Here is an 18285-nt window from a genome sequence, read left to right on the forward strand (position 1 = left end):
GCACAGGTTTGGTAGGTTTCCCTAGGTGCCGGCTGAGCTAGAAGCCAAAATCTACAGGTAGGCACTTTGCAAAAAACACCTGTTTTCTTTAAAAAATTTGGATGTGTCCACGTTGCGCTTTGGGGTCTTTCCTGTCGCGGGTGCTAGGCCTACCCACACAAGTGAGGTATCATTTTTATCGGGAGACTTGGGGGAAGGCTGGGTGGAAGGAAATTTGTGGCTCCTCTCAGATTCCAGAACTTTCTGCCACAGAAATGTGAGGAACATGTGTTTTATTTAGCCAAATTTTGAGGTTTGCAAAGGACTCTGGGTAACAGAACCTGGTCCGAGCCCCACAAGTCACCCCATCTTGGATTCCCCTAGGTCTCTAGTTTTCAGAAATGCACAGGTTTGGTAGGTTTCCCTAGGTGCCGGCTGAGCTAGAGGCCAAAATCTACAGGTAGGCACTTCGCAAAAAACTCCTCTGTTTTCTTTCAAAAATTTGGATGTGTCCACGTTGCGCTTTGGGGCGTTTCCTGTCGCGGGCGCTAGGCCTACCCACACAAGTGAGGTATCATTTTTATCGGGAGACTTGGGGGAACGCTGGGTGGAAGGAAATTTGTGGCTCCTCTCAGATTCCAGAACTTTCTGCCACAGAAATGTGAGGAACATGTGTTTTTTTAGCCACATTTTGAGGTTTGCAAAGGATTCTGGGTAACAGAACCTAGTCCGAGCCCCACAAGTCACCCCATCTTGGATTCCCCTAGGTCTCTAGTTTTCAGAAATGCACAGGTTTGGTAGGTTTCCCTAGGTGCCGGCTGAGCTAGAAGCCAAAATCTACAGGTAGGCACTTTGCAAAAAACACCTCTGTTTTCTTTAAAAAATTTGGATGTGTCCACGTTGCGCTTTGGGGTCTTTCCTGTCGCGGGTGCTAGGCCTACCCACACAAGTGAGGTATCATTTTTATCGGGAGACTTGGGGGAAGGCTGGGTGGATGGAAATTTGTGGCTCCTCTCAGATTCCAGAACTTTCTGCCACAGAAATGTGAGGAACATGTGTTTTTTTAGCCAAATTTTGAGGTTTGCAAAGGATTCTGGGTAACAGAACCTGGTCTGAGCCCCACAAGTCACCCCATCTTAGATTCCCCTAGGTCTCTAGTTTTCAGAAATGCACAGGTTTGGTAGGTTTCCCTAGGTGCCGGCTGAGCTAGAAGCCAAAATCTACAGGTAGGCACTTTGCAAAAAACACCTCTGTTTTCTTTAAAAAATTTGGATGTGTCCACGTTGCGCTTTGGGGTCTTTCCTGTCGCGGGTGCTAGGCCTACCCACACAAGTGAGGTATCATTTTTATCGGGAGACTTGGGGGAAGGCTGGGTGGAAGGAAATTTGTGGCTCCTCTCAGATTCCAGAACTTTCTGCCACAGAAATGTGAGGAACATGTGTTTTATTTAGCCAAATTTTGAGGTTTGCAAAGGACTCTGGGTAACAGAACCTGGTCCGAGCCCCACAAGTCACCCCATCTTGGATTCCCCTAGGTCTCTAGTTTTCAGAAATGCACAGGTTTGGTAGGTTTCCCTAGGTGCCGGCTGAGCTAGAGGCCAAAATCTACAGGTAGGCACTTCGCAAAAAACTCCTCTGTTTTCTTTCAAAAATTTGGATGTGTCCACGTTGCGCTTTGGGGCGTTTCCTGTCGCGGGCGCTAGGCCTACCCACACAAGTGAGGTATCATTTTTATCGGGAGACTTGGGGGAACGCTGGGTGGAAGGAAATTTGTGGCTCCTCTCAGATTCCAGAACTTTCTGCCACAGAAATGTGAGGAACATGTGTTTTTTTAGCCACATTTTGAGGTTTGCAAAGGATTCTGGGTAACAGAACCTAGTCCGAGCCCCACAAGTCACCCCATCTTGGATTCCCCTAGGTCTCTAGTTTTCAGAAATGCACAGGTTTGGTAGGTTTCCCTAGGTGCCGGCTGAGCTAGAAGCCAAAATCTACAGGTAGGCACTTTGCAAAAAACACCTCTGTTTTCTTTAAAAAATTTGGATGTGTCCACGTTGCGCTTTGGGGTCTTTCCTGTCGCGGGTGCTAGGCCTACCCACACAAGTGAGGAATCATTTTTATCGGGAGACTTGGGGGAAGGCTGGGTGGATGGAAATTTGTGGCTCCTCTCAGATTCCAGAACTTTCTGCCACAGAAATGTGAGGAACATGTGTTTTATTTAGCCAAATTTTGAGGTTTGCAAAGGATTCTGGGTAACAGAACCTGGTCCGAGCCCCACAAGTCACCCCATCTTGGATTCCCCTAGGTCTCTAGTTTTCAGAAATGCACAGGTTTGGTAGGTTTCCCTAGGTGCCGGCTGAGCTAGAGGCCAAAATCTACAGGTAGGCACATTGCAAAAAACACCTCTGTTTTCTTTAAAAAATTTGGATGTGTCCACGTTGCGCTTTGGGGCGTTTCCTGTCGCGGGCGCTAGGCCTACCCACACAAGTGAGGTATCATTTTTATCAGGAAACTTGGGGGAACGCTGGGTGGAAGGAAATTTGTGGCTCCTCTCAGATTCCAGAACTTTCTGCCACAGAAATGTGAGGAACATGTGTTTTTTTAGCCAAATTTTGAGGTTTGCAAAGGATTCTGAGTAACAGAACCTGGTCCGAGCCCCACAAGTCACCCCATCTAGGATTCCCCTAGGTCTCTAGTTTTCAGAAATGCACAGGTTTGGTAGGTTTCCCTAGGTGCCGGCTGAGCTAGAGGCCAAAATCTACAGGTAGGCACTTCGCAAAAAACACCTCTGTTTTCTTTCAAAAATTTGGATGTGTCCACGTTGCGCTTTGGGGCGTTTCCTGTCGCGGGCGCTAGGCCTACCCACACAAGTGAGGTATCATTTTTATCGGGAGACTTGGGGGAACGCTGGGTGGAAGGAAATTTGTGGCTCCTCTCAGATTCCAGAACTTTCTGCCACAGAAATGTGAGGAACATGTGTTTTTTTAGCCACATTTTGAGGTTTGCAAAGGATTCTGGGTAACAGAACCTAGTCCGAGCCACACAATTCACCCCATCTTGGATTCCCCTAGGTCTCTAGTTTTCAGAAATGCACAGGTTTGGTAGGTTTCCCTAGGTGCCGGCTGAGCTAGAAGCCAAAATCTACAGGTAGGCACTTTGCAAAAAACACCTCTGTTTTCTTTTAAAAATTTGGATGTGTCCACGTTGCGCTTTGGGGTCTTTCCTGTCGCGGGTGCTAGGCCTACCCACACAAGTGAGGTATCATTTTTATCGGGAGACTTGGGGGAAGGCTGGGTGGAAGGAAATTTGTGGCTCCTCTCAGATTCCAGAACTTTCTGCCACAGAAATGTGAGGAACATGTGTTTTATTTAGCCAAATTTTGAGGTTTGCAAAGGATTCTGGGTAACAGAACCTGGTCCGAGCCCCACAAGTCACCCCATCTTGGATTCCCCTAGGTCTCTAGTTTTCAGAAATGCACAGGTTTGGTAGGTTTCCCTAGGTGCCGGTTGAGCTAGAGGCCAAAATCTACAGGTAGGCACTTTGCAAAAAACACCTCTGTTTTCTTTAAAAAATTTGGATGTGTCCACGTTGCGCTTTGGGGCGTTTCCTGTCGCGGGCGCTAGGCCTACCCACACAAGTGAGGTATCATTTTTATCAGGAAACTTGGGGGAACGCTGGGTGGACGGAAATTTGTGGCTCCTCTCAGATTCCAGAACTTTCTGCCACAGAAATGTGAGGAACATGGGTTTTTTTAGCCAAATTTTGAGGTTTGCAAAGGATTCTGGGTAACAGAACCTGGTCCGAGCCCCACAAGTCACCCATCTTGGATTCCCCTAGGTCTCTAGTTCTCAGAAATGTACCGGTTTGGTAGGTTTCCCTAGGTGCCGGATCAGCTAGAGGCCAAAATCTACAAGTAGGCACTTCGCAAAAAACACCTCTGTTTTCTTTCAAAAATGTGGATGTGTCCACGTTGCGCTTTGGGGCGTTTCCTCTCACGGGCGCTAGACCTACCCACACAAGTGAGGTATCATTTTTATCGGGAGACGTAGGGGAACGCTAGGTGGAAGGAAATTTGTGGCTCCTCTCAGATTCCAGAAATTTCTGCCACAGAAATGTGAGGAACATGGGTTTTTTTAGCAAAATTTTGAGGTTTGCAAAGGATTCTGCTCCCAGAACCTGGTCCGAGACCCACAAGTCACCCCATCTTGGATTCCCCTAGGTCTCTAGTTTTCAGAAATGCACAGGTTTGGTAGGTTTCCCTAGGTGCCGGCTGAGCTAGAGGCCAAAATCTACAGGTAGGCACTTTGCAAAAAACACCTCTGTTTTCTTTCAAAAATTTGGATGTGTCCACGTTGCGCTTTGGGGCGTTTCCTGTTGCAGGCGCTAGGCCTACCCACACAAGTGAGGTATCATTTTTATCGGGAGACTTGGGGGAAGGCTGGGTGGAAGGAAATTTGTGGCTCCTCTCAGATTCCAGAACTTTCTGCCACAGAAATGTGAGGAACATGTGTTTTTTTAGCCAAATTTTGAGGTTTGCAAAGGATTCTGGGTAACAGAACCTGGTCCGAGCCCCACAAGTCACACCATCTTGGATTCCCCTAGGTCTCCAGTTTTCAGAAATGCACAGGTTTGGTAGGTTTCCCTAGGTGCCGGCTGAGCTAGAGGCCAAAATCTACAGGTAGGCACTTTGCAAAAAACACATCTGTTTTCTTTCAAAAATTTGGATGTGTCCACGTTGCGCTTTGGGGCGTTTCCTGTCGCGGGCGCTAGGCCTACCCACACAAGTGAGGCATCATTTTTATCAGGAGACGTAGGGGAACGCTGGGTGGAAGGAAATTTGTGGCTCCTCTCAGATTCCAGAACTTTCTGCCACAGAAATGTGAGGAACATGTGTTTTTTTAGCCAAATTTTGAGGTTTGCAAAGGATTCTGGGTAACAGAACCTGGTCTGAGCCCCACAAGTCACCCCATCTTAGATTCCCCTAGGTCTCTAGTTTTCAGAAATGCACAGGTTTGGTAGGTTTCCCTAGGTGCCGGCTGAGCTAGAGGCCAAAATCTACAGGTAGGCACTTTGCAAAAAACACCTCTGTTTTCTTTCAAAAATGTGGATCTGTCCACGTTGCGCTTTGGGGCGTTTCCTGTTGCGGGCGCTAGGCCTACCCACACAAGTGAGGTATCATTTTTATCGGGAGACTTGGGGGAACGCTGGGTAGAAGGAAATTTGTGGCTCCTCTCAGATTCCAGAACTTTCTGCCACAGAAATGTGAGGAACATTTGTTTTTTTAGCCACATTTTGAGGTTTGCAAAGGATTCTGGGTAACAGAACCTGGTCCGAGCCCCACAAGTCACCCCATCTTGGATTCCCCTAGGTCTCTAGTTTTCAGAAATGCACAGGTTTGGTAGGTTTCCCTAGGTGCCGGCTGAGCTAGAGGCCAAAATCTACAGGTAGGCACTTTGCAAAAAACACCTCTGTTTTCTTTAAAAAATTTGGATGTGTCCACGTTGCGCTTTGGGGCGTTTCCTGTCGCGGGCGCTAGGCCTACCCACACAAGTGAGGTATCATTTTTATCGAGAGACTTGGGGGAATGCTGGATGGAAGGAAATTTGTGGCTCCTCTCAGATTCCAGAACTTTCTGCCACAGAAATGTGAGGAACATTTGTTTTTTTAGCCACATTTTGAGGTTTGCAAAGGATTCTGGGTAACAGAACCTGGTCCGAGCCCCACAAGTCACCCCATCTTGGATTCCCCTAGGTCTCTAGTTTTCAGAAATGCACAGGTTTGGTAGGTTTCCCTAGGTGCCGGCTGAGCTAGAGGCCAAAATCTACAGGTAGGCAATTTGCAAAAAACACCTCTGTTTTCTTTAAAAAATTTGGATGTGTCCACGTTGCGCTTTGGGGCGTTTCCTGTCGCGGGCGCTAGGCCTACCCACACAAGTGAGGTATCATTTTTATCGAGAGACTTGGGGGAATGCTGGATGGAAGGAAATTTGTGGCTCCTCTCAGATTCCAGAACTTTCTGCCACAGAAATGTGAGGAACATGTGTTTTTTTAGCCAAATTTTGAGGTTTGCAAAGGATTCTGGGTAACAGAACCTGGTCTGAGCCCCACAAGTCACCCCATCTTAGATTCCCCTAGGCCTCTAGTTTTCAGAAATGCACAGGTTTGGTAGGTTTCCCTAGGTGCCGGCTGAGCTAGAGGCCAAAATCTACAGGTAGGCACTTCGCAAAAAACACCTCTGTTTTCTTTCAAAAATGTGGATGTGTCCACGTTGCGCTTTGGGGCGTTTCCTGTCGCGGGCGCTAGGCCTACCCACACAAGTGAGGTATCATTTTTATCGGGAGACTTGGGGGAACGCTGGGTGGAAGGAAATTTGTGGCTCCTCTCAGATTCCAGAACTTTCTGCCACAGAAATGTGAGGAACATGTGTTTTTTTAGCCACATTTTGAGGTTTGCAAAGGATTCTGGGTAACAGAACCTAGTCTGAGCCCCACAATTCACCCCATCTTGGATTCCCCTAGGTCTCTAGTTTTCAGAAATGCACAGGTTTGGTAGGTTTCCCTAGGTGCCGGCTGAGCTAGAAGCCAAAATCTACAGGTAGGCACTTTGCAAAAAACACCTCTGTTTTCTTTAAAAAATTTGGATGTGTCCACGTTGCGCTTTGGGGTCTTTCCTGTCGCGGGTGCTAGGCCTACCCACACAAGTGAGGTATCATTTTTATCGGGAGACTTGGGGGAAGGCTGGGTGGAAGGAAATTTGTGGCTCCTCTCAGATTCCAGAACTTTCTGCCACAGAAATGTGAGGAACATGTGTTTTATTTAGCCAAATTTTGAGGTTTGCAAAGGATTCTGGGTAACAGAACCTGGTCCGAGCCCCACAAGTCACCCCATCTTGGATTCCCCTAGGTCTCTAGTTTTCAGAAATGCACAGGTTTGGTAGGTTTCCCTAGGTGCCGGCTGAGCTAGAGGCCAAAATCTACAGGTAGGCACTTTGCAAAAAACACCTCTGTTTTCTTTAAAAAATTTGGATGTGTCCACGTTGCGCTTTGGGGCGTTTCCTGTCGCGGGCGCTAGGCCTACCCACACAAGTGAGGTATCATTTTTATCAGGAAACTTGGGGGAACGCTGGGTGGAAGGAAATTTGTGGCTCCTCTCAGATTCCAGAACTTTCTGCCACAGAAATGTGAGGAACATGGGTTTTTTTAGCCAAATTTTGAGGTTTGCAAAGGATTCTGGGTAACAGAACCTGGTCCGAGCCCCACAAGTCACCCCATCTTGGATTCCCCTAGGTCTCTAGTTTTCAGAAATGCACAGGTTTGGTAGGTTTCCCTAGGTGCCAGCTGAGCTAGAGGCCAAAATCTACAGGTAGGCACTTTGCAAAAAACACCTCTGTTTTCTTTCAAAAATTTGGATGTGTCCACGTTGCGCTTTGGGGCATTTCCTGTTGCGGGCGCTAGGCCTACCCACACAAGTGAGGTATCATTTTTATCGGGAGACTTGGGGGAACGCTGGGTGGAAGGAAATTTGCGGCTCTCTCAGATTCCAGAACTTTCTGCCACAGAAATGTGAGGAACATGTGTTTTTTTAGCAAAATTTTGAGGTTTGCAAAGGATTCTGGGTAACAGAACCTGGTCCGAGCCCCACAAGTCACCTCATTTTGGATTCCCCTAGGTCTCTAGTTTTCAGAAATGCACAGGTTTGGTAGGTTTCCCTAGGTGCAGACTGAGCTAGAGGCCAAAATCTACAGGTAGGCACTTTGCAAAAAACACCTCTGTTTTCTTTCAAAAATTTGGATGTGTCCACGTTGCGCTTTGGGGCGTTTCCTGTCGCGGGCGCTAGGCCTACCCACACAAGTTAGGTATCATTTGTATCGGGAGACTTGGGGGAACGCTGGGTGGAAGGAACCTTGTGGCTCCTCTCAGATTCCAGAACTTTCTGCCACAGAAATGTGAGGAACATGTGTTTTTTTAGCCAAATTTTGAGGTTTGCAAAGGATTCTGGGTAACAGAACCTGGTCCGAGCCCCACAAGTCACCCATCTTGGATTCCCCTAGGTCTCTAGTTCTCAGAAATGTACAGGTTTGGTAGGTTTCCCTAGGTGCCGGATCAGCTAGAGGCCAAAATCTACAAGTAGGACCTTCGCAAAAAACACCTCTGTTTTCTTTCAAAAATGTGGATGTGTCCACGTTGCGCTTTGGGGCGTTTCCTCTCACGGGCGCTAGACCTACCCACACAAGTGAGGTATCATTTTTATCGGGAGACGTAGGGGAACGCTGGGTGGAAGGAAATTTGTGGCTCCTCTCAGATTCCAGAACTTTCTGCCACAGAAATGTGAGGAACATGGGTTTTTTTTAGCAAAATTTTGAGGTTTGCAAAGGATTCTGCTAACAGAACCTGGTCCGAGACCCACAAGTCACCCCATCTTGGATTCCCCTAGGTCTCTAGTTTTCAGAAATGCACAGGTTTGGTAGGTTTCCCTAGGTGCCGGCTGAGCTAGAGGCCAAAATCTACAGGTAGGCACTTTGCAAAAAACACCTCTGTTTTCTTTCAAAAATTTGGATGTGTCCACGTTGCGCTTTGGGGCGTTTCCTGTTGCAGGCGCTAGGCCTACCCACACAAGTGAGGTATCATTTTTATCGGGAGACTTGGGGGAACGCTGGGTGGAAGGAAATTTGTGGCTCCTCTCAGATTCCAGAACTTTCTGCCACAGAAATGTGAGGAACACGTGTTTTTTTAGCCAAATTTTGAGGTTTGCAAAGGATTCTGGGTAACAGAACCTGGTCCGAGCCCCACAAGTCACACCATCTTGGATTCCCCTAGGTCTCCAGTTTTCAGAAATGCACAGGTTTGGTAGGTTTCCCTAGGTGCCAGTTGAGCTAGAGGCCAAAATCTACAGGTAGGCACTTTGCAAAAAACACCTCTGTTTTCTTTCAAAAATTTGGATGTGTCCACGTTGCGCTTTGGGGCGTTTCCTGTCGCGGGCGCTAGGCCTACCCACACAAGTGAGGTATCATTTTTATCGGGAGACTTGGGGGAATGCTGGATGGAAGGAAATTTGTGGCTCCTCTCAGATTCCAGGACTTTCTGCCACAGAAATGTGAGGAACATGTGTTTTTTTAGCCACATTTTGAGGTTTGCAAAGGATTCTGGGTAACAGAACCTGGTCCGAGCCCCACAAGTCACCCCATCTTGGATTCCCCTAGGTCTCTAGTTTTCAGAAATGCACAGGTTTGGTAGGTTTCTCTAGGTGCCGGATGAGCTAGAGGCCAAAATCTACAGGTAGGCACTTCGCAAAAAAAACTCTGTTTTCTTTCAAAAATTTGGATGTGTCCACGTTGCGCTTTGGGGCGTTTCCTGTCGCGGGCGCTAGGCCTACCCACACAAGTGAGGCATCATTTTTATCAGGATACGTAGGGGAACGCTGGGTGGAAGGAAATTTGTGGCTCCTCTCAGATTCCAGAACTTTCTGCCACAGAAATGTGAGGAACATGTGTTTTTTTAGCCAAATTTTGAGGTTTGCAAAGGATTCTGGGTAACAGAACCTGGTCTGAGCCCCACAAGTCACCCCATCTTAGATTCCCCTAGGTCTCTAGTTTTCAGAAATGCACAGGTTTGGTAGGTTTCCCTAGGTGCCGGCTGAGCTAGAGGCCAAAATCTACAGGTAGGCACTTTGCAAAAAACACCTCTGTTTTCTTTCAAAAATTTGGATCTGTCCACGTTGCGCTTTGGGGCGTTTCCTGTTGCGGGCGCTAGGCCTACCCACACAAGTGAGGTATCATTTTTATTGGGAGACTTGGGGTAACGCTGGGTGGAAGGAAATTTGTGGCTCCTCTCAGATTCCAGAACTTTCTGCCACAGAAATGTGAGGAACATTTGTTTTTTTAGCCACATTTTGAGGTTTGCAAAGGATTCTGGGTAACAGAACCTGGTCCGAGCCCCACAAGTCACCCCATCTTGGATTCCCCTAGGTCTCTAGTTTTCAGAAATGCACAGGTTTGGTAGGTTTCCCTAGGTGCCGGCTGAGCTAGAGGCCAAAATCTACAGGTAGGCACTTTGCAAAAAACACCTCTGTTTTCTTAAAAAAATTTGGATGTGTCCACGTTGCGCTTTGGGGCGTTTCCTGTCGCGGGCGCTAGGCCTACCCACACAAGTGAGGTATCATTTTTATCGAGAGACTTGGGGGAATGCTGGATGGAAGGAAATTTGTGGCTCCTCTCAGATTCCAGAACTTTCTGCCACAGAAATGTGAGGAACATTTGTTTTTTTAACCACATTTTGAGGTTTGCAAAGGATTCTGGGTAACAGAACCTGGTCCGAGCCCCACAAGTCACCCCATCTTGGATTCCCCTAGGTCTCTAGTTTTCAGAAATGCACAGGTTTGGTAGGTTTCCCTAGGTGCCGGCTGAGCTAGAGGCCAAAATCTACAGGTAGGCAATTTGCAAAAAACACCTCTGTTTTCTTTAAAAAATTTGGATGTGTCCACGTTGCGCTTTGGGGCGTTTCCTGTCGCGGGCGCTAGGCCTACCCACACAAGTGAGGTATCATTTGTATCGAGAGACTTGGGGGAATGCTGGATGGAAGGAAATTTGTGGCTCCTCTCAGATTCCAGAACTTTCTGCCACAGAAATGTGAGGAACATGTGTTTTTTTAGCCAAATTTTGAGGTTTGCAAAGGATTCTGGGTAACAGAACCTGGTCTGAGCCCCACAAGTCACCCCATCTTAGATTCCCCTAGGTCTCTAGTTTTCAGAAATGCACAGGTTTGGTAGGTTTCCCTAGGTGCCGGCTGAGCTAGAGGCCAAAATCTACAGGTAGGCACTTTGCAAAAAACACCTCTGTTTTCTTTCAAAAATTTGGATCTGTCCACGTTGTGCTTTGGGGCGTTTCCTGTTGCGGGGCGCTAGGCCTACCCACACAAGTGAGGTATCATTTTTATCGGGAGACTTGGGGGAACGCTGGGTGGAAGGAAATTTGTGGCTCCTCTCAGATTCCAGAACTTTCTGCCACAGAAATGTGAGGAACATGTGTTTTGTTAGCCACATTTTGAGGTTTGCAAAGGATTCTGGGTAACAGAACCTAGTCCGAGCCCCACAAGTCACCCCATCTTGGATTCCCCTAGGTCTCTAGTTTTCAGAAATGCACAGGTTTGGTAGGTTTCCCTAGGTGCCGGCTGAGCTAGAAGCCAAAATCTACAGGTAGGCACTTTGCAAAAAATACCTCTGTTTTCTTTAAAAAATTTGGATGTGTCCACGTTGCGCTTTGGGGTCTTTCCTGTCGCGGGTGCTAGGCCTACCCACACAAGTGAGGTATCATTTTTATCGGTAGACTTGGGGGAAGGCTGGGTGGAAGGAGATTTGTGGCTCCTCTCAGATTCCAGAACTTTCTGCCACAGAAATGTGAGGAACATGTGTTTTATTTAGCCAAATTTTGAGGTTTGCAAAGGATTCTGGGTAACAGAACCTGGTCTGAGCCCCACAAGTCACCCCATCTTAGATTCCCCTAGGTCTCTAGTTTTCAGAAATGCACAGGTTTGGTAGGTTTCCCTAGGTGCCGGCTGAGCTAGAGGCCAAAATCTACAGGTAGGCACTTTGCAAAAAACACCTCTGTTTTCTTTCAAAAATTTGGATCTGTCCACGTTGCGCTTTGGGGCGTTTCCTGTTGCGGGCGCTAGGCCTACCCACACAAGTGAGGTATCATTTTTATCGGGAGACTTGGGGGAACGCTGGGTAGAAGGAAATTTGTGGCTCCTCTCAGATTCCAGAACTTTCTGCCACAGAAATGTGAGGAACATTTGTTTTTTTAGCCACATTTTGAGGTTTGCAAAGGATTCTGGGTAACAGAACCTGGTCCGAGCCCCACAAGTCACCCCATCTTGGATTCCCCTAGGTCTCTAGTTTTCAGAAATGCACAGGTTTGGTAGGTTTCCCTAGGTGCCGGCTGAGCTAGAGGCCAAAATCTACAGGTAGGCACTTTGCAAAAAACACCTCTGTTTTCTTAAAAAAATTTGGATGTGTCCACGTTGCGCTTTGGGGCGTTTCCTGTCGCGGGCGCTAGGCCTACCCACACAAGTGAGGTATCATTTTTATCGAGAGACTTGGGGGAATGCTGGATGGAAGGAAATTTGTGGCTCCTCTCAGATTCCAGAACTTTCTGCCACAGAAATGTGAGGAACATTTGTTTTTTTAACCACATTTTGAGGTTTGCAAAGGATTCTGGGTAACAGAACCTGGTCCGAGCCCCACAAGTCACCCCATCTTGGATTCCCCTAGGTCTCTAGTTTTCAGAAATGCACAGGTTTGGTAGGTTTCCCTAGGTGCCGGCTGAGCTAGAGGCCAAAATCTACAGGTAGGCAATTTGCAAAAAACACCTGTTTTCTTTAAAAAATTTGGATGTGTCCACGTTGCGCTTTGGGGCGTTTCCTGTCGCGGGCGCTAGGCCTACCCACACAAGTGAGGTATCATTTTTATCGAGAGACTTGGGGGAATGCTGGATGGAAGGAAATTTGTGGCTCCTCTCAGATTCCAGAACTTTCTGCCACAGAAATGTGAGGAACATGTGTTTTTTTAGCCAAATTTTGAGGTTTGCAAAGGATTCTGGGTAACAGAACCTGGTCTGAGCCCCACAAGTCACCCCATCTTAGATTCCCCTAGGTCTCTAGTTTTCAGAAATGCACAGGTTTGGTAGGTTTCCCTAGGTGCCGGCTGAGCTAGAGGCCAAAATCTACAGGTAGGCACTTTGCAAAAAACACCTCTGTTTTCTTTCAAAAATTTGGATCTGTCCACGTTGTGCTTTGGGGCGTTTCCTGTTGCGGGCGCTAGGCCTACCCACACAAGTGAGGTATCATTTTTATCGGGAGACTTGGGGGAACGCTGGGTGGAAGGAAATTTGTGGCTCCTCTCAGATTCCAGAACTTTCTGCCACAGAAATGTGAGGAACATGTGTTTTGTTAGCCACATTTTGAGGTTTGCAAAGGATTCTGGGTAACAGAACCTAGTCCGAGCCCCACAAGTCACCCCATCTTGGATTCCCCTAGGTCTCTAGTTTTCAGAAATGCACAGGTTTGGTAGGTTTCCCTAGGTGCCGGCTGAGCTAGAAGCCAAAATCTACAGGTAGGCACTTTGCAAAAAATACCTCTGTTTTCTTTAAAAAATTTGGATGTGTCCACGTTGCGCTTTGGGGCGTTTCCTGTCGCGGGCGCTAGGCCTACCCACACAAGTGAGGCATCATTTTTATCAGGATACGTAGGGGAACGCTGGGTGGAAGGAAATTTGTGGCTCCTCTCAGATTCCAGAACTTTCTGCCACAGAAATGTGAGGAACATGTGTTTTTTTAGCCAAATTTTGAGGTTTGCAAAGGATTCTGGGTAACAGAACCTGGTCTGAGCCCCACAAGTCACCCCATCTTAGATTCCCCTAGGTCTCTAGTTTTCAGAAATGCACAGGTTTGGTAGGTTTCCCTAGGTGCCGGCTGAGCTAGAGGCCAAAATCTACAAGTAGGCACTTTGCAAAAAACACCTCTGTTTTCTTTCAAAAATTTGGATCTGTCCACGTTGCGCTTTGGGGCGTTTCCTGTTGCGGGCGCTAGGCCTACCCACACAAGTGAGGTATCATTTTTATCGGGAGACTTGGGGTAACGCTGGGTAGAAGGAAATTTGTGGCTCCTCTCAGATTCCAGAACTTTCTGCCACAGAAATGTGAGGAACATTTGTTTTTTTAGCCACATTTTGAGGTTTGCAAAGGATTCTGGGTAACAGAACCTGGTCCGAGCCCCACAAGTCACCCCATCTTGGATTCCCCTAGGTCTCTAGTTTTCAGAAATGCACAGGTTTGGTAGGTTTCCCTAGGTGCCGGCTGAGCTAGAGGCCAAAATCTACAGGTAGGCAATTTGCAAAAAACACCTCTGTTTTCTTTAAAAAATTTGGATGTGTCCACGTTGCGCTTTGGGGCGTTTCCTGTCGCGGGCGCTAGGCCTACCCACACAAGTGAGGTATCATTTTTATCGAGAGACTTGGGGGAATGCTGGATGGAAGGAAATTTGTGGCTCCTCTCAGATTCCAGAACTTTCTGCCACAGAAATGTGAGGAACATGTGTTTTTTTAGCCAAATTTTGAGGTTTGCAAAGGATTCTGGGTAACAGAACCTGGTCTGAGCCCCACAAGTCACCCCATCTTAGATTCCCCTAGGTCTCTAGTTTTCAGAAATGCACAGGTTTGGTAGGTTTCCCTAGGTGCCGGCTGAGCTAGAGGCCAAAATCTACAGGTAGGCACTTTGCAAAAAACACCTCTGTTTTCTTTCAAAAATTTGGATCTGTCCACGTTGTGCTTTGGGGCGTTTCCTGTTGCGGGCGCTAAGCCTACCCACACAAGTGAGGTATCATTTTTATCGGGAGACTTGGGGGAACGCTGGGTGGAAGGAAATTTGTGGCTCCTCTCAGATTCCAGAACTTTCTGCCACAGAAATGTGAGGAACATGTGTTTTGTTAGCCACATTTTGAGGTTTGCAAAGGATTCTGGGTAACAGAACCTAGTCCGAGCCCCACAAGTCACCCCATCTTGGATTCCCCTAGGTCTCTAGTTTTCAGAAATACACAGGTTTGGTAGGTTTCCCTAGGTGCCGGCTGAGCTAGAAGCCAAAATCTACAGGTAGGCACTTTGCAAAAAATACCTCTGTTTTCTTTAAAAAATTTGGATGTGTCCACGTTGCGCTTTGGGGTCTTTCCTGTCGCGGGTGCTAGGCCTACCCACACAAGTGAGGTATCATTTTTATCGGTAGACTTGGGGGAAGGCTGGGTGGAAGGAGATTTGTGGCTCCTCTCAGATTCCAGAACTTTCTGCCACAGAAATGTGAGGAACATGTGTTTTATTTAGCCAAATTTTGAGGTTTGCAAAGGATTCTGGGTAACAGAACCTAGTCCGAGCCCCACAAGTCACCCCATCTTGGATTCCCCTAGGTCTCTAGTTTTCAGAAATGCACAGGTTTGGTAGGTTTCCCTAGGTGCCGGCTGAGCTAGAAGCCAAAATCTACAGGTAGGCACTTTGCAAAAAATACCTCTGTTTTCTTTAAAAAATTTGGATGTGTCCACGTTGCGCTTTGGGGTCTTTCCTGTCGCGGGTGCTAGGCCTACCCACACAAGTGAGGTATCATTTTTATCGGTAGACTTGGGGGAAGGCTGGGTGGAAGGAGATTTGTGGCTCCTCTCAGATTCCAGAACTTTCTGCCACAGAAATGTGAGGAACATGTGTTTTATTTAGCCAAATTTTGAGGTTTGCAAAGGATTCTGGGTAACAGAACCTGGTCTGAGCCCCACAAGTCACCCCATCTTAGATTCCCCTAGGTCTCTAGTTTTCAGAAATGCACAGGTTTGGTAGGTTTCCCTAGGTGCCGGCTGAGCTAGAGGCCAAAATCTACAGGTAGGCACTTTGCAAAAAACACCTCTGTTTTCTTTCAAAAATTTGGATCTGTCCACGTTGCGCTTTGGGGCGTTTCCTGTTGCGGGCGCTAGGCCTACCCACACAAGTGAGGTATCATTTTTATCGGGAGACTTGGGGGAACGCTGGGTAGAAGGAAATTTGTGGCTCCTCTCAGATTCCAGAACTTTCTGCCACAGAAATGTGAGGAACATTTGTTTTTTTAGCCACATTTTGAGGTTTGCAAAGGATTCTGGGTAACAGAACCTGGTCCGAGCCCCACAAGTCACCCCATCTTGGATTCCCCTAGGTCTCTAGTTTTCAGAAATACACAGGTTTGGTAGGTTTCCCTAGGTGCCGGCTGAGCTAGAGGCCAAAATCTACAGGTAGGCACTTTGCAAAAAACACCTCTGTTTTCTTAAAAAAATTTGGATGTGTCCACGTTGCGCTTTGGGGCGTTTCCTGTCGCGGGCGCTAGGCCTACCCACACAAGTGAGGTATCATTTTTATCGAGAGACTTGGGGGAATGCTGGATGGAAGGAAATTTGTGGCTCCTCTCAGATTCCAGAACTTTCTGCCACAGAAATGTGAGGAACATTTGTTTTTTTAACCACATTTTGAGGTTTGCAAAGGATTCTGGGTAACAGAACCTGGTCCGAGCCCCACAAGTCACCCCATCTTGGATTCCCCTAGGTCTCTAGTTTTCAGAAATGCACAGGTTTGGTAGGTTTCCCTAGGTGCCGGCTGAGCTAGAGGCCAAAATCTACAGGTAGGCAATTTGCAAAAAACACCTGTTTTCTTTAAAAAATTTGGATGTGTCCACGTTGCGCTTTGGGGCGTTTCCTGTCGCGGGCGCTAGGCCTACCCACACAAGTGAGGTATCATTTTTATCGAGAGACTTGGGGGAATGCTGGATGGAAGGAAATTTGTGGCTCCTCTCAGATTCCAGAACTTTCTGCCACAGAAATGTGAGGAACATGTGTTTTTTTAGCCAAATTTTGAGGTTTGCAAAGGATTCTGGGTAACAGAACCTGGTCTGAGCCCCACAAGTCACCCCATCTTAGATTCCCCTAGGTCTCTAGTTTTCAGAAATGCACAGGTTTGGTAGGTTTCCCTAGGTGCCGGCTGAGCTAGAGGCCAAAATCTACAGGTAGGCACTTTGCAAAAAACACCTCTGTTTTCTTTCAAAAATTTGGATCTGTCCACGTTGTGCTTTGGGGCGTTTCCTGTTGCGGGCGCTAGGCCTACCCACACAAGTGAGGTATCATTTTTATCGGGAGACTTGGGGGAACGCTGGGTGGAAGGAAATTTGTGGCTCCTCTCAGATTCCAGAACTTTCTGCCACAGAAATGTGAGGAACATGTGTTTTGTTAGCCACATTTTGAGGTTTGCAAAGGATTCTGGGTAACAGAACCTAGTCCGAGCCCCACAAGTCACCCCATCTTGGATTCCCCTAGGTCTCTAGTTTTCAGAAATGCACAGGTTTGGTAGGTTTCCCTAGGTGCCGGCTGAGCTAGAAGCCAAAATCTACAGGTAGGCACTTTGCAAAAAATACCTCTGTTTTCTTTAAAAAATTTGGATGTGTCCACGTTGCGCTTTGGGGTCTTTCCTGTCGCGGGTGCTAGGCCTACCCACACAAGTGAGGTATCATTTTTATCGGGAGACTTGGGGGAAGGCTGGGTGGAAGGAGATTTGTGGCTCCTCTCAGATTCCAGAACTTTCTGCCACAGAAATGTGAGGAACATGTGTTTTATTTAGCCAAATTTTGAGGTTTGCAAAGGATTCTGGGTAACAGAACCTGGTCCGAGCCCCACAAGTCACCCCATCTTCGATTCCCCTAGGTCTCTAGTTTTCAGAAATGCACAGGTTTGGTAGGTTTCCCTAGGTGCCGGCTGAGCTAGAGGCCAAAATCTACAGGTAGGCACTTTGCAAAAAACACCTCTGTTTTCTTTAAAAAATTTGGATGTGTCCACGTTGCGCTTTGGGGCGTTTCCTGTCGCGGGCGCTAGGCCTACCCACACAAGTGAGGTATAATTTTTATCGAGAGACTTGGGGGAATGCTGGATGGAAGGAAATTTGTGGCTCCTCTCAGATTCCAGAACTTTCTGCCACAGAAATGTGAGGAACATTTGTTTTTTTAACCACATTTTGAGGTTTGCAAAGGATTCTGGGTAACAGAACCTGGTCCGAGCCCCACAAGTCACCCCATCTTGGATTCCCCTAGGTCTCTAGTTTTCAGAAATGCACAGGTTTGGTAGGTTTCCCTAGGTGCCGGCTGAGCTAGAGGCCAAAATCTACAGGTAGGCAATTTGCAAAAAACACCTCTGTTTTCTTTAAAAAATTTGGATGTGTCCACGTTGCGCTTTGGGGCGTTTCCTGTCGCGGGCGCTAGGCCTACCCACACAAGTGAGGTATCATTTTTATCGAGAGACTTGGGGGAATGCTGGATGGAAGGAAATTTGTGGCTCCTCTCAGATTCCAGAACTTTCTGCCACAGAAATGTGAGGAACATGTGTTTTTTTAGCCAAATTTTGAGGTTTGCAAAGGATTCTGGGTAACAGAACCTGGTCTGAGCCCCACAAGTCACCCCATCTTAGATTCCCCTAGGTCTCTAGTTTTCAGAAATGCACAGGTTTGGTAGGTTTCCCTAGGTGCCGGCTGAGCTAGAGGCCAAAATCTACAGGTAGGCACTTTGCAAAAAACACCTCTGTTTTCTTTCAAAAATTTGGATCTGTCCACGTTGTGCTTTGGGGCGTTTCCTGTTGCGGGCGCTAGGCCTACCCACACAAGTGAGGTATCATTTTTATCGGGAGACTTGGGGGAACGCTGGGTGGAAGGAAATTTGTGGCTCCTCTCAGATTCCAGAACTTTCTGCCACAGAAATGTGAGGAACATGTGTTTTTTTAGCCAA

The sequence above is a fragment of the Pleurodeles waltl genome, chromosome 2_2 (genome assembly GCF_031143425.1).
Source record: "Pleurodeles waltl isolate 20211129_DDA chromosome 2_2, aPleWal1.hap1.20221129, whole genome shotgun sequence".
Classification (NCBI taxonomy): domain Eukaryota; kingdom Metazoa; phylum Chordata; class Amphibia; order Caudata; family Salamandridae; genus Pleurodeles; species Pleurodeles waltl.